This window comes from Gopherus flavomarginatus, chromosome 5, assembly GCF_025201925.1.
Source record: "Gopherus flavomarginatus isolate rGopFla2 chromosome 5, rGopFla2.mat.asm, whole genome shotgun sequence".
In the NCBI taxonomy this organism is placed as follows: Eukaryota; Metazoa; Chordata; order Testudines; family Testudinidae; genus Gopherus; species Gopherus flavomarginatus.
This window is the reverse complement of record NC_066621.1, coordinates 159,596,579-159,612,367: the sequence shown is the minus strand read 5'-3', so window position 1 is coordinate 159,612,367 and position 15,789 is coordinate 159,596,579.

Sequence of the window (15,789 nt, the reverse complement as noted above, 5' to 3'; positions counted from 1 at the left end):
ACACTGTTGACTCATATTTAGCTTGTGATTCACTAAGACCCCCAGATCCCTTTCTGCAGTACTCGTTCCTAGGCAGTCATTGCCCATTTTGTATTTGTGCAACTGATTGTTCCTTCCTACGTGGAGTACTCTGCATTTGTCCTTATTGAATTTCATCCCACTTACTTCAGACCATTTCTCCAGTTTGTCCAGATCAGTTTGAATTTTAATACTATCCTCCAAAGCACTTGCAATGCCTCCCAGCTTGATATCTGCCACAAACTTTATAAGTGTAGTCTCTATGTCACTATCTAAATCACTGAAGAAGATATTGAACAGAACTAGACCCAGAACGGATCCCTGCAGGACCCTACTCGTTATGCGCTTCTAGCATGACTGTGAACCCCTGATAACTACTCTCTGGGAATGATTTTCCAACCAATTTATACACCCACCTTATGTTCATCTAGATTGTATTTCCCTAGTTTATGAGGTTATATGAGACAGTATAAAAAAGCCTTACTAAAGTCAAGATATATCACACTTATCATTTAGAACAAAGTTATAAGCCCAAAGGAAAACAAACTGTCATTATGAAGCCACCTTTCTACATAAAACATCATTTTGTTTGAGGGGTTTTAAACAGAAAAGCTGAAAGTGAAAATTTTCATTTGGACATTTTCTGCAAGAAAATCAAATTTTCCTTACCAGAACTGTCGTTTTCCCACAGAGAAATTCCATTTTGACAAAACTATTTAGTTTGGTAGTCAGGCTTTCTGCATCAAAATTGTGTCCAGCTCTAAAAATAAGTAATTTAGTCTGAAAATAGAGGATTTTCTCTTTATGTCTGCAAAACATGGCAATATAAAGCTTTATGCTCTGTTTTTATTGATGCTATTGCTGTAAGTATGGAATAATTCACATTTTAAGGATTCTGAGCTCCTTTTAATTTTTGTTATTAGATGCAGTTATTTGTACAGAAGTAGAATTATCCATGTGTTCCTTTCTGCAATACTGCATGTAGAAAACATGGAGTTTATTGGCACAGGCAAAGATGGTTGAAAGACTATTTCCAGGAATTGGCATAATGAGATTAATTGTGCCATTTTTACCTTCTCTCCTAATTATCTTTGTTTTCCTTAGCTTTGTGATTCACCCTTAGTATTACCTGAAGAGGTTTTGTCATTCATTTTCCTTTTAGTAGTTGTATAATAGAATATAATTTTTAGAGGAAATGAAAGGAAATGCAATTTGTTCCTATTGTGAATTTAAGTTGTTTTTCCCACTTCTACAGTGAAAAGGTCTTTGGAGAGCAAAGCAACATAATTTGGAATCTAATATTGTTAGTGCAGGGATTTGAGCTTTCACACAGTAAGAACAGGGCTCATTATGTTAGCCTTGCAAGCTGACCTTCTTGCAATGTGCATTGAATATTAATATAAATTTAAAATATGGGGAAAGATGCATCAGAAACCAAGATCCACTCCAGGCCCCAGCCCAGACTGCTACCTCAGCTATACCTTGCTGCAAGTCTCCAAATCCACTATGGACTTAATTACCAGCACTTTTTCAAGCTACTCTTTTCTGAACCCATCAGAAGTTACAATCTGTCCCCTGTAAATAAGTCCATAGTAATAGCACATAGGCACAGTGTTGTGTTGCCAGTGCTGTTTACTTTCCTATCTCAGCTGCATTTATAATCCATTAGTTATCAGTCATGGGGATGCAATATCATATTTCTTTAAGAAGTCCCCTCTCCCCCGATTCTTCCCTGGATTATTTCTTCATGTTGTCGCCAATGTTGAATTGTGACACTCCTGAGATCAACCTTAATACCACCCCTTTCCAACCGACCCTTTCTCCCCTTCACTGCATGTTATTCTACATGGCTATTTCACCATCTAATCCACTGGAATGTTATCCCTATACATACAGCACCGTCACTTATAAATAGCACGGGTTATGGAGCTGTCAGACCCGCCCGTAATGGTTCCACACTGGCCTGTGGAAAGCAGGGGCCAGAGAGGACAATTATTCCTCCCCCCCCCCAACAAAAGCAAACCTAAAACAGTTACAGAAAAGTACTTTCAGGTCAGCTTATGCTCTGCAAGGCATGGAAGCACAGGGGAGGACAGGTAGCAGGGCTGGGGAGGACACACCATCCACCCACGGGCCTGCAGAGATTGTCTGACAGAGGAACACAGCTTGGGGTTATATCCACTTTCTAGCACAGACCCTCTGCCATGAGGAACCTCCCTAAGAGGGCTCCAGGGGCCACTGTGGCCAAGGGCAGCCCTGGAGCCACAAGGCCAGGGAGCAGGGACCCCAGAGGTAGGGCTGATGTACACAGCCTCCTTGCAGATGGCCATGGCCTCCTATGGACCCCAGAGAATACATGTGGCTTGGGGGTAGGGTGTGGCTTGAAGAGATTACAGAGACTCAGTGCACCATGGGTAGATGAGCGAAACATTGACCATTTCCTGAATACACAGTCACTTACCTGTTTGCTCTGTGCCCTCCAGTGCTCACGTTCCACATTCCCACCTCCTCTTCTCTGAAAGAGGGAAGCTTTGATCCAAACTTTACATTGGACAATGTACAGCAGGTATAATGTCACCACAAAACAAGAGCGATCAGCCCGCGGACGCACTAGTACGCTGGCTGAACTTTCAGCCCCAGGTCAGGGATTTAGTCTGCCCTTCTGAGCCAGTCAGCTATTCGTCCTGAGGCTTTCTTGAATTCTCAAGCTCCGACGTAATCGTCCAGGAATCCAGGAGGCCGTCTGTCTCCAGCTGAGAGAGGATCTGGAGGCTTGGTAGGTAGTTCTACGTGGGCAGACAGTGTTGGTCAGAGGTGCAGTCTCTGAGCTGCAATAAAAGGTGTATTCGAGTGCAATCTGTTAATACAACAAGATGACATCAGCGCCAAGATGGATTCTTGCTGACACCATAACAAAGCAGGATCAAAGGGTCCTGGCACATCCTGCCACTGTCCCCTTTTCCTGAGATTCTTTCATCTGGGTTCAGTACGCCCCATGATTAGACTGTGGCATCTATCAAAGTCCCTCTTCTGATGGATTTAATATTGATGTTCCTTCTTCTGTAGTCTCTGGAAGTCAGGTCAACAAGGTTCTATCTGAGAGGAGACGGTTGGGATTATGGACCTCAAATTCCTTCCCAACCACAGTTCTACAGGGCTGAATCCAGTTGCTAGAGGTATTGGCTGGTGTGGAAACCAGGGCAAGATGAGAATAGGAGGATTGAGAAAGAAGTGGTTGTGTTGTCCTTTCTGAACATTCTGCTTTGCCATTACTCTGAGTGGACTGTGGGATGGATGGGACATGAGTGAAACCATAGGTATCTGCCCGCCTCTTAAAGGCCTCAGAACATAACATAAAGAACATAAGAACGGCCACACTGGGTCAGAACAATGGTCTGTCTAGCCCAGTATCCTATCTTCCAGTAGTGGCAGGTGACAGATGCTTCAGAGAGAATGAGCAGAACAGGGCACTTATCGAGTGATCCATCCCCTGCTATCCAGTCCCAGATTCCAGCAGTTAGAGACTCAGGGACACCAACAGCATGGGGTTGCATCCCTGACCACCTTGGCCAATAGCCACTGGTGGACCTGTCCTCCATGAACTTCTGATTCTTTTTTGAACCCAGTTATATTTCTGGCCTTCACAGCATCCCCTGGCAATGAGTTCTACAGGTTGATTGTGCATTGTGTGAAGCAGTACTTCCTTTCGTTTGATTTAAACCTACTGCCTATTAATTTCATAGGGTGACCCCTGGTTCTTGTGGTATGCGAGGGGGTAAACAACATTTCCTTATTCATTTTCACCACACCCTTCATGATTCTATAGATCTCTATCATATCGCCTCTCCGTTGCCTCTTTTCCAAAATGAACAGCTCCAGTCTGCTTAATCTCTCCTTGTGTGGAAGTTGTTCCACACCCTTAGTCATTTGTGTTGCCCTTCTCTGTACCTTTCCCAATTCTGTCATCTCCTTTTTGAGATGGGGTGATCAGAACTGCACACAGTATTCAAGAAGTGGGTAGACAATGAAATATGTAATGGCTGTGATGCAGTAGGGACTGTCTGTGTGGGGAGTGGGAGAGCAGGGGAGGACTTTAGGAGATGGACGATGCCAGAGCCTGTAACCTGAGCTAGGTAAGGGAGGGGAAAGGTCAACACCTTTGCCCGGGAAGGGGACAAAGGAAGGGAGTGGCAGGAGGGAAGCAGTTTGAGTTTGGGCTTGGGGCTGTGTGGGCAGAATTCAGGGTATCCTAGCTAGGATCCAAGCACCCTGAAAGCCCAGAAGGACTCGGTGGAGGGGTCCTGACTGTGCCTGCAAGCTCTGCTGTAACCTGTGTTCCTGTTGTCCAATAAACCTTCTGTTTTACTGGCTGGCTGAGAGTCACTGTGGGTCCCAGGAAGAGGGGTGCAGGGCCGGACTCCCCCACACTCCGTGACAACTGGTGGCAGCGGCGGGAGATACTGCACCCCGTGGACGGCGCTTCCTGCAGTAAGTGACTGGGGAGCAGTAAAACGAAGGGGTGGTTAACCCCTGGGAGTGTGTGCCCAGTGAGAAGGACTTTGCAGTAACAGGGTCCCCCGGGGGATTGCAGCGAGCGGTCCCAGGGGCGGAGGAGTCTGCAGCTCGACCCTGGCAGAGAGGTGGTGACCTCAAGAAGGGCTGGTGCACTAGGGGTCCCCCAGGAAACCGTGGGGAGCGGCGAGCACCCCGGCCTGTGAGTGGCCAGCAAGAAGATGTATGCCAAGCGGCGCAAGTGTGACCTGGTGGAGCTGTGTAAGCAGAGGGGGCTGCACCCAGGGAGGCTCAGCAAGGACCAGCTGATTGCCCAGCTGGAGCAGGGAGACCGCATGAATGAACGGAGCCCTGTCTCTGAGGGAAGCAGCCGAGCAGATGCAGCGCAGGCACCAGTGACTGTCCCTGCTGGGAGTGGTCAACCGGCAGACGAGGGCTTCCCGAGACCCCCCCTTCCTAGGCGTAGAGGAAGGGCGGGGAGGAGCCCAGTGTATACCGAGGGCACCGTGACACCCCCGGCCAGCAGGGGATCCGCCCAGCGAAGCTCACCCCCCAGCAGGGGATCCTCCCGGCGACGCTCGGCATCCGTGGAGCGGATGCGGCTGGAATATGAAAGGGAGCTGAGACGGGAGGAGCTCGAGTTAAAGAGGCGAGAGCTGGAGGAGAAGGCGAAACAACGTGAACATGAGCGGGAGGAGAAGGAGAAACAGCGTAAACATGAGCTGGACCTGGCCCGGCTGAGGAGAAGTGAGGCTCCGGCTGCGGTGAGTGAGGGGGGACCCAAGCCTACAAAGAGCTTTGATAAGCACTTGCTGCCCTGGCGTAAGGAGGGGGAGGACATAGATACCTTCCTGACGGCCTTTGAGAATGCCTGCGAGCTGCACAGGGTTGACCCTGCAGACAGGATCGCAGTTCTCACCCCCTTACTGGACTCCACAGCCGTGGAGGTATACAGCAGACTGAAAGGGGCGGAGGCAGGGGACTACGAACTGTTCAAACAGGCCCTGCTCCGCGAGTTTGGGCTGACTCCTGAGATGTACCGGAAAAAGTTCCGGAGCCAGCGTAAAACCCGTGAGGTTACATACCTACAACTGGTCAACCGGGCGCAGGGGTATGCCCGCAAGTGGACAGCTGGGGCCCAAACTAAAGAGGACCTGCTTGACCTATTCATACTGGAGCACCTGTACGAGCAGTGCCCGTCCGACCTGAGGCTGTGGTTGATGGACCAGAAGCCGGAGAACCCGCAGCATGCAGGCCAGCTGGCCGACCAATTTGTGGACAGTCGGGCAGGGGATGGCAGGGAGGAGTCTCGAAGGAGCAAGCCTGCCTCAACGCAGAGAGAGAGTCATCATGGGACCTCCCAAAGGGGGCCTATGGAGAACCCCCCCAAAAGGGGAACATCCAGCGGCAGGTCCCTTCGACCCACTCAAGGGGACCCACGAGATATGGGCTGCTATCGCTGTGGCCAACGATGTCACATACGGGCCCAGTGCCCCAAGCTCAGGGACAGACCAAGCAGACCCAACCCGCAGAGGGTGGACTGGGTAAAAACCCAATCGGAGGAGGGGCTACATTCCCAGGAAAGGGGGGTTGGCAACATACCACCTGTGGATGCTCCCGGTTCCGGGTTTTTGGTTTACCGGGTGGGCGCGGGGCTGCCCCTCCGGAAAGAGTGCATTGTTTCCCTGGAAGTGGATGGGAGGAAGGTCACTGGGTACTGGGACACGGGCGCAGAGGTGACGCTGGCCCGGCCCGAGGTGGTGGCCTCAGATCGGATGGTGCCCGACACCTACCTGACCCTGATGGGCGTGGGCGGGACCCCATTCAAGGTACCCGTGGCAAGGGTACACCTGAAATGGGGGGCCAAGGAGGGCCCCAAGGATGTGGGGGTACACCAATATTTGCCCACTGACGTGTTAATGGGAGGGGACCTTGAGGACTGGCCTAGTAACACCCAGAGTGCCCTGGTCGTGACTCGTAGTCAGAGTCGGCAAATGGCACTGCACCCCGAAAACGGGGAAGGTACTCGACCTGAGGTGCAGGACCCTAACTCAGGGAGCGGGGAACGCCCAGGGGCACGGTGCAGAGAGGCTGCGGCCTCAGACCCAGCCAGCAAGAGAGAGCCGGTCCCCATTCCTGTCCCAGCTGCTGAGTTCCAGGCCGAGTTGCAGAAAGATCCCTCCTTGCGGAAGCACAGGGACCGGGCTGACCTTAGTGCGGTACAGACCATGAGGAGAGGTTGCAAGGAGAGGTTCCTGTGGGAGAAGGGGTTCCTGTACCGAGAATGGGCTCCCCCAGGGGAAGTAGAGTCATGGGGGATCAGGAGGCAGCTGGTGGTTCCCCAGAAGTTCCGTCACAAGCTGTTGTACCTGGCCCATGACATCCCTCTCGCAGGGCACCAGGGAATCCGGCGCACCAGGCAGAGGCTGCTACAGAACTTTTACTGGCCTGGGGTCTTTACCCATGTCCGACAGTACTGCCAATCCTGTGACCCCTGCCAGAGGGTGGGGAAGGCCCGGGACAAGGGGAAAGCGGCTTTGAGGCCTTTACCCATCATAGAAGAACCTTTCCAGAAGGTAGCCATGGACATAGTGGGACCTCTCAGCAAGACGACCCGGTCAGGGAAGAAATACATCCTGGTGGTGGTGGATTTTGCCACTCGCTACCCCGAGGCGGTGGCCTTGTCCTCTATCGAAGCAGACACAGTGGCAGATGCGCTGCTGACAATTTTCAGCCGGGTGGGGTTCCCCAAGGAGGTCTTAACGGACCAGGGGTCCAACTTCATGTCGGCCCTGCTCCGGTCCTTATGGCAGAAATGTGGGGTCCAGCACAACTGGGCCTCAGCGTATCACCCCCAGTCCAACGGGCTGGTAGAAAGGTTCAACGGGACGCTGAAGATGATGCTAAAAACATTTATGAACCAGCATCCGCAAGATTGGGACAAGTACTTACCTCACCTGCTGTTTGCGTACAGGGAGGTACCCCAGGAATCTACCGGGTTTTCACCTTTCGAACTGTTGTATGGAAGGCGGGTGAGGGGGCCCCTAGACCTGATGAGGGACGAATGGGAGGGGAAGGCCTCTCCCGAGGGAGAGTCAGTGGTGGAGTATGTCCTGACCTTCCGGGAAAGACTGGCCGAGCTCATGGGCCTGGCCAGGGAGAATCTGGCCCGAGCCCAGAGGAGGCAGAAGGTCTGGTATGACCGCACAGCACGAGCCCGTACCTTCGCCACCGGGGATCAGGTGATGGTTCTTATCCCCATGAGGAGAAACAAACTCCAGGCCGCTTGGGAAGGGCCCTTCAAGGTTATCAAGCAACTGAATGAGGTAAACTATGTGGTGGAGCTGTCAAACCGGGCACATCACCGTCGGGTGTACCACGTGAACATGATGAAACCATACTATGACAGGGGGAATGTGGTGTTGGCCATGTGTGGACATTGGGAGGGGCAGGGAGATGACCCCTTAGTGGATCTATTCCCTGGGACAAAAGCTGGTTCCCCCCTGGAGGCGATTCCCCTCTCTGAGCAACTGACCCCGGGCCAGCACACTGAGATCAGAGGGGTGCTGCATCTGTACCGACAGCTGTTTTCCAACCAGCCTGGACGCACTAATTTGACTGTCCACCGGGTGGAGACCGGGTCACATCCCCCTATAAGATGCTCCCCTTTTCGGGTCACTGGTAAAACTGCCCAGGATCTTGAAAGAGAGGTCAGGGACATGCTGGCTTTGGGGGTGATCCAGCCGTCTTCCAGCCCTTGGGCCTCGCCAGTAGTGCTGGTTCCCAAGAAGGATGGGTCAATCCGGTTCTGTGTGGACTATCGAAAGCTCAATGCCATTACCGTATCTGATGCCTACCCTATGCCCAGGCCTGACGAGCTCTTAGACAAGCTGGGAGGTGCACGGTACCTCACCACTATGGATCTTACCAAAGGCTACTGGCAAGTGCCGCTGGACGCAGATGCCAGGCTGAAATCGGCCTTTATCACCCCTCTGGGGCTCTATGAGTTTCTGACCCTGCCCTTCGGCCTCAAGGGAGCGCCAGCCACCTTCCAGCGCCTGGTGGATCAGCTACTGAGGGGGATGGAGAGTTTTGCCGTGGCGTATATTGACGACATCTGCGTCTTCAGCCAGACCTGGGAGGACCACGTGTCCCAGGTTAAACAAGTCCTGGACCGACTCCGAAAGGCTGGGTTAACAGTAAAGGCTGAGAAGTGCAAGGAGGGGATGGCTGAAGTATCTTACCTGGGCCATCGGGTGGGGAGCGGCTGCCTGAAGCCGGAACCAGCCAAGGTGGAGGTGATCAGAGACTGGCCTGCTCCCCAAACCAAAAAGCAGGTCCAGGCCTTTATTGGGATGGCGGGGTACTATCGAAGGTTCGTGCCCCACTTCAGTGCCATAGCCGGCCCCATCACTGAACTGTGCAAAAAGGGGAAGCCAGACAAGGTGATCTGGACTGAGCAGTGCCAGGAGGCTTTCCGGGCGCTGAAGGAGGCTCTGGTTAGCGACCCAGTTCTGGCAAACCCAGATTTTGACAAACCCTTTATGGTGTTCACCGATGCCTCAGACACGGGACTGGGGGCGGTGTTAATGCAGGAGGATGAAAAGGGGGAGAGACACCCCATCGTGTACCTGAGTAAGAAGCTGCTACCCCGGGAACAAAGCTACGCAGCCATCGAGAAGGAATGCCTGGCCATGGTGTGGGCCCTTAAGAAGCTAGAGCCATATCTCTTTGGGCGACACTTCACCGTATACACCGACCACTCTCCCCTGACCTGGCTGCACCAGATGAAAGGAGCCAACGCCAAGCTCCTGAGGTGGAGCCTGCTCCTGCAGAACTATGACATGGACATGGTCCATGTGAAGGGAAGTGCCAACCTGACAGCGGATGCGTTGTCCCGGAGAGGGGACCCTGAACTTCCCCAGGTCACTGGGCAGAGTGACCCCGCTCAGTTCAGTCTCGAAGGGGGGAGAGATGTGATGCAGTAGGGACTGTCTGTGTGGGGAGTGGAAGAGCAGGGGAGGACTTTAGGAGATGGACGATGCCAGAGCCTGTAACCTGAGCTAGGTAAGGGAGGGGAAAGGTCAACACCTTTGCCCGGGAAGGGGACAAAGGAAGGGAGTGGCAGGAGGGAAGCAGTTTGAGTTTGGGCTTGGGGCTGTGTGGGCGGAATTCAGGGTATCCTAGCTAGGATCCAAGCACCCTGAAAGCCCAGAAGGACTCGGTGGAGGGGTCCTGACTGTGCCTGCAAGCTCTGCTGTAACCTGTGTTCCTGTTGTCCAATAAACCTTCTGTTTTACTGGCTGGCTAAGAGTCACTGTGGGTCCCAGGAAGAGGGGTGCAGGGCCGGACTCCCCCACACTCCGTGACAATGGCAATATGATATTTTCTGTCTTATTATCTATCCCTTTCCTAGTGGTTCCTAACATTGTTAGCTTTTCTGGCTGCTGCACATTGAGTGGATGTTTTCAGAGAACTATCCACAATGACTCCAAGATCTTTCTTGAATGGTAACAACTAATTTAGACCCCAACATTTTGTAGGTATAGTTGGGATTATGTTTTCCAATGTGCATTACTTTGCATTTATCGATGTTGAATTTCATCTGCCATGTTATTGCTCAGTCACCCAGTTTTGTGAGATGCCTTTGTAACTCTTTACAGTCTGCTTTGGACTTAACTACCTTGAATAATTTTGTATCTTCTGCAAATTTTGTCACCTCACTGTTTACCCCTTTTTCTGGATCATTTATGGATATGTTGAACAACATTCGTCCCATACAGACCCCTGTCTGACTGTTCAGAGGCAAAGTCAGAACCACTGTCTGAGATCACTTGCTCTGGATGCCGGAAAAGGCTAAGATGGGTTCTATCCTCTCCACAACTGCACTTGATGTGGTGTTGAGCAAGCTAGCAGCTTCCATGAATCTTCAGAACTTGTCAGAGAGAAAGAGAGAACTATCCAAACAGAAAGCATCATTCCTGACTTTCTGCCCCGGGCCTTCTGAGCAGTAGCAGGTCCAGTGGCTTGGTTCTCATACGAGCACAAATATCACATATCCCAACTCCCTGCTGCAGTTTGTTCAGTGCAGAGAACCAAATGGATAGTTCAGCTCTCTCCTAGCATTGTGCAAGGCGTTGGTATCCCTCATACAGTCTATCCAGGATTTCCTGTTGCACTGATGAACCAGTCTGAACCTCTTCAACAAGAGACTTTGATTTATGGTAAGATCATAGAATATCAGGTTTGGAAGGGATCTCAGGTGGTCATCTAGTCCCACCCCATGCTCAAAGCAGGACCAACCCCAACTAAATCATCCCAGCCAGGGCTTTGTCAAGCCTGACCTTAAAAACCTCTAAGGAAGGAGATTCCACCACCCCGCTAGGTAACCCATTCCTGCGCTTCACCACTCTGAGTGAAAAAGTTTTTCCTAATATCCAACCTAAACCTCCCCCGCTGCAACTTGAGACCGTTACTCCTTGTTCTGTCATCTGCCACCACTGAGAACAGCCGAGCTTCAGTTAGTCGTCACTTCCAAAAGGATTCACTATAAATGCTGAATGTTGCATCGTTACCCACCTTGCTCTTGGTGTTCTTCGCCAAATAGAATTCATCCCTTTTGGTAAAAAACTCTCTCTCCCTCCCAACATGCATTCCAGGAAGGGGTTATTAACATTCCAGTAGGACAATACAGTCACCTACATGAATGGTCATTTCACAGGTTTTAAATTTAGTTGGTAAGTAAATGCCCAGGAGAAAATGAGTCAGAACTATGGGAGTTTCCTCTCACCATGTTAGTGCTACATTAAACTGAGGGAAACACCCACCTCCCCCCTATGTTTTATATGGCTAAAGGCTGAGAAGAGATGTCCTCTTCCTCACAGTGAGTAGTGAGACAGGAAGGTGAGGATTCAAACAGGATGCCAGAGGGCACACACTGCCAGAACATCAGTGCATCAATTCCCGGGCTCCTCTGCAAGCTACCCAACCAACCAACAACGTAGAGGGAGGTGCTGTCTGTGTCATCAGCTCATTAGATAGCTGGCTGGTCAGGAGAGTTTTCCTTCCTTCTGCATCTTCTGTTTTCTAGACCTTTAATCATTTTTGTTGCTCTTCTATGGACTTCCTCCAACTTCTCCACATCTGTGCTGAAATGTTGTGCCCATTGAGACCTAATGAGAGCAGAGTGGAGTGGTAGAATTACTTCTCATGTCTTCCAGCAACACTCCTGCTAATGCAGCCCAGAATGATGTTCGCATTTGGGGGGAGGGTGAGGGGGGGCAACATTACACTGTTGACTCATTAATTTGTGATCCACTACGAACCCCTGATCCCTTTCTGCAGTTCTTGTTCCTAGGTAGTCCTTTCCTATTTTGTATGTGTGCAACTGATTGTTCCTTCCTAAGTGGAGTACTTTGCATTTCTCCTCATTGAATTTCATCTTATTTACTTCCAACCATTTTCCCAGTTTGTCCAGATCATTTTGAATTTAATCCTATCTTCCAAAGCTCTTCCAACCCCTCCCATCTTGGCATCAGCTACAAACTTCATAAGTGTACTCTCTATATCATTGTATAAATCATGAATGAAGATATTTAACAGAACTGGACCCAGAACTAATCTCTGCAAGAACCCACTCGATATACCCTTCCATCTTGACTGCGAATCACTGATAACTACTCTCTGGGAATGGTTTTCCAACCAGTTATGCACTCAACTTATCTTCATCTAAGTTGTATTTCCATAGTTTGTTTATAAGAAGGTCATGCAAGACAGTGTCAAAAGCCTTACAAAAGGCAAGAATAACACATCTACTGCTTTCCCCCTATCCACAGGGCCTGTTACCCATCAAAGAAAGCTATTAGCATGGATTTGTCAAGAACAAATCATGTCAAACCAACCTGACTGTTACTTATCACATTATCTCGTAGATGTCTGCAAATTAATTGCTTATTTAATTGTTCCATTATCTTTCTGAGTACTGAAGTTAAACAAACTGGTTTGTAATTCCCCGTGTTGTCCTTAGTCCCCTTTTTATAGATGGGCACCATATTTGCCCTGTTCCAGTCCTCCGGAATCTCTCCCGTGACTTTTCAAAGAGAGTCACTAATGGCTCAGATATCTCCTCAGTCAGCTCCTTGAGTATTTCTTCAGGCCCTGGTGACTTGACAACATCTAACTTGTCTAAGTAATTTTTAACGTGTTCGTTCCCTATTTTAACCTCTGATCCTACTTCATTTTCACTGGCATTCACTATGTTAGATGTCCAATCACCATCAATCTTCTTAGTGAAAAAGGAAACAAAAGTAATTTAGCACTTCTGCCATTTCCACATTTTCAGTTATTGTTTCTCCCCACCCCTACATTGAGTAATGGGTCTACTATGTCCTTGGTTTTCCTCTTGTTCTAAAATATCTGTAGAATGTTTTCTTGTTACCTTTTCTAAACTAGCTACTTTAATCTCATTTTGTGCTTTGGCCTTTCTAATTTTGCCCCTACATAATTGTGTTATTTGTTTATATTCATCCTTTGTAATTTGACCTAGTTTCCAGTTTTTGTACGGTTTTTTAGGGGAGGAGGGAAGTTTCTGATCTTTGAAGATCCCCGTTAAGCCAGGGTGATCTCTTGCAGGCCATCACTGCATGTTGAAGTAAGAGAATGCACACACGGTAGTAAAGGTAGCTACAGATCTTGCATGGCAGGCCGAGGAAAATTCAATAGATCAGCATTTCTCAGGAGGTTCTGGGTAAATGCTTCTCTGGAATAATTTGGCATTTTGTAATGAAATCTGATGCATCCAGGTGCACATTTGAAAAAGCAACCGGTTTTATTTGCAATGACAGAATTGGATTCAGAAATTAAACACAGCAGGAAAGAAAACCTTGGCTGGATGTCAAAACAGAGTACCTCTGTGCATCAAAACAACTTTTCTAAGCACTCATTGAAACCCTTATTCTTAAATAATTGTGTTTGCAAACTCTCTTCTAACTAAGAGTAGTTGGTACATGCCATATCTTACCACCGCTGTGTCTATCTGCAACCAGTTCAAGATGTTCTATTTTTTAATGAGTCTGGGGTATAATATTCCCTTACATTAAATTTAGATAACTGAAGTAAGGCATAATTCATACATAATCAACAGCCCTGTATTCAATGTAGCACCCACACTGAATATGTAACTCCTCCCTTAAATTCCTAGGTCAAGGTACCTAAAGTACTCCTAGCAGTCCAATCTATCCAGCAGAGATTGGCTGAAGAACTTAATTTACAGAGATGACATTTTAATCTCCTTAAATAGATTTCTTGTTCAGCGTTGCTGTCTATTATGGTTGCGGGTTTATTGCACAGACCCTCACTCAGACACATTCAAGTCAGGAACATTGCAAAGGCCTCTAGCCAGATGAGCGTTGCCCTCGAACATCCACAGCCAACAATAGCATGTGCTTCTCCAAAGCATTGAACACAGCCTCCATCTGTCCTGTAGAACCATTCAAGATGCTCCTACAGGTTGATAAAAGCACACCACAGCTCCTCCCACTTTGAAGTTTTCCCCATCAGGGTTGAAACGACTCTTTGTGGTGCATTTCAAAGAAATTCCAAAGCAAGTCAGCTGCTCTTTTAACTCCATAAAATCATAGAATATCGGGATTGGAAGGGACCTCAGGAGGTCATCTAGTCCAACCCCCTGCTCAAAGCAGGACCAATCCCCAACTAAATCATCCCAGACAGGGCTTTGTCAAACTTGACCTTAAAAACCTCTAAGGAAGGAGATTCCACCACCTCCCTAGGTAAACCATTTGTCATAAACAGATAGCTAAGGGTTAATGTCTCTTACACCTGGAAAGAAGTAACCTGAAACACCTGACCAGAGGACCAATCAGGAAACAAGACTTTTTAAAATCTGGGTGGAGGGAAGTTTGTGTGTGAGTCCTTTGTTCTTGGTCTTGTGCCTGTCTCTCTCTCGGCTATGGGAGGATTTCTGTCTCTTGCTTTCTAATCTTCTGTTTCCCAGTTGTAAGTACAAAAAAGTTAAGACAGTGATTTATATGTTTTTTTTATTTTGTATTTACATGTGTGTAGTTGCTGGAGTGCTTTGATTTGTATTATTTTGAATAAGGCTGTTTATTCATATTTCTTTTAAGCAATTGACCCTGTATTTGTCACCTTAATACAGAGAGACCATTTTTATGTATTTTTCTTTCTTTTTACATAAAGCTTTCTTTTAAGACCTGTTGGAGATTTTCTTTAGTGGGGACTCCAGGGAATTGAGTCTGTGCTCACCAGGGAATTGGTGGGAGGAAGAAGTCAGAGGAAAATCTGTGTGTGTTAGATTTACTAGCCTGACTTTGCATACCCTCTGGGTGAAGGGGGGAGTGTGGGGGGGGGAGCTTGGCTCTCTCTTCGGTACTTCTGTTTCCAGGACTGGAAATAGGGAGGGAACACCTGGAAGGGGGAAGGGAAATGGTTTATTCCCCTTTGTTGTGAGACTCAAGAAATTTGGGTCTTGGGGTCCCCAGGGAAGGTTTTTGTGGGGACCAGAGTGCCCCAAAACACTCTAATTTTTTGGGTGGTGGCAGCTTTACCAGGTCCAAGCTGGTAACTAAGCTTGGAGGTTTTCATGCTAACCCCCATATTTTGGACGCTAAGGTCCAAATCTGGGACTAGGTTATGACACCATTCCAGTGCTTCACCACCCTCCTGCGAAAAAGTTTCTCCTAATATCCCACCTAAACCTCCTCCACTGCAACTTGAGACCATTACTCCTTGTTCTGTCATCTGCCACCACTGAGAATAGTCTAGATCCAGCCTCTCTGGAACCCCCTTTCAGACAGTTAAGATATCAAGTCCCCATTCATTCTTCCCTTCTGCAGACTAAACAATCCCAGTTCCCTCAGCATGTCCTTGTAAGTCACGTGCTCCAGACTCCTAATCATTTTTGTTGCCCTCCGCTGGACTCTTTCCAATTCTTCCACATTCTTCTTGTAGTGTGGGGTCCAAAACTGGACACATTACTCCAGACGAGGCCTCACCAATGCCGAATAGAGGGGAACAATCACATCCCTCGATCTGCTGGCAATGCTCCAACTTATACAGCCCAAAATGCCGTTAGCCTTCTTGGCAACAAGGGCACACTGTTGATTCATATCCAGCTTCTTGTCTACTGTAACCCCTAGGTCCTTTTCTGCAGAACTGCTGCCTGGCTGCTCGGTCCCTAGTCTGTAGTGGTGCATGTCTGAGTCTACACCAACTGATCGGTGC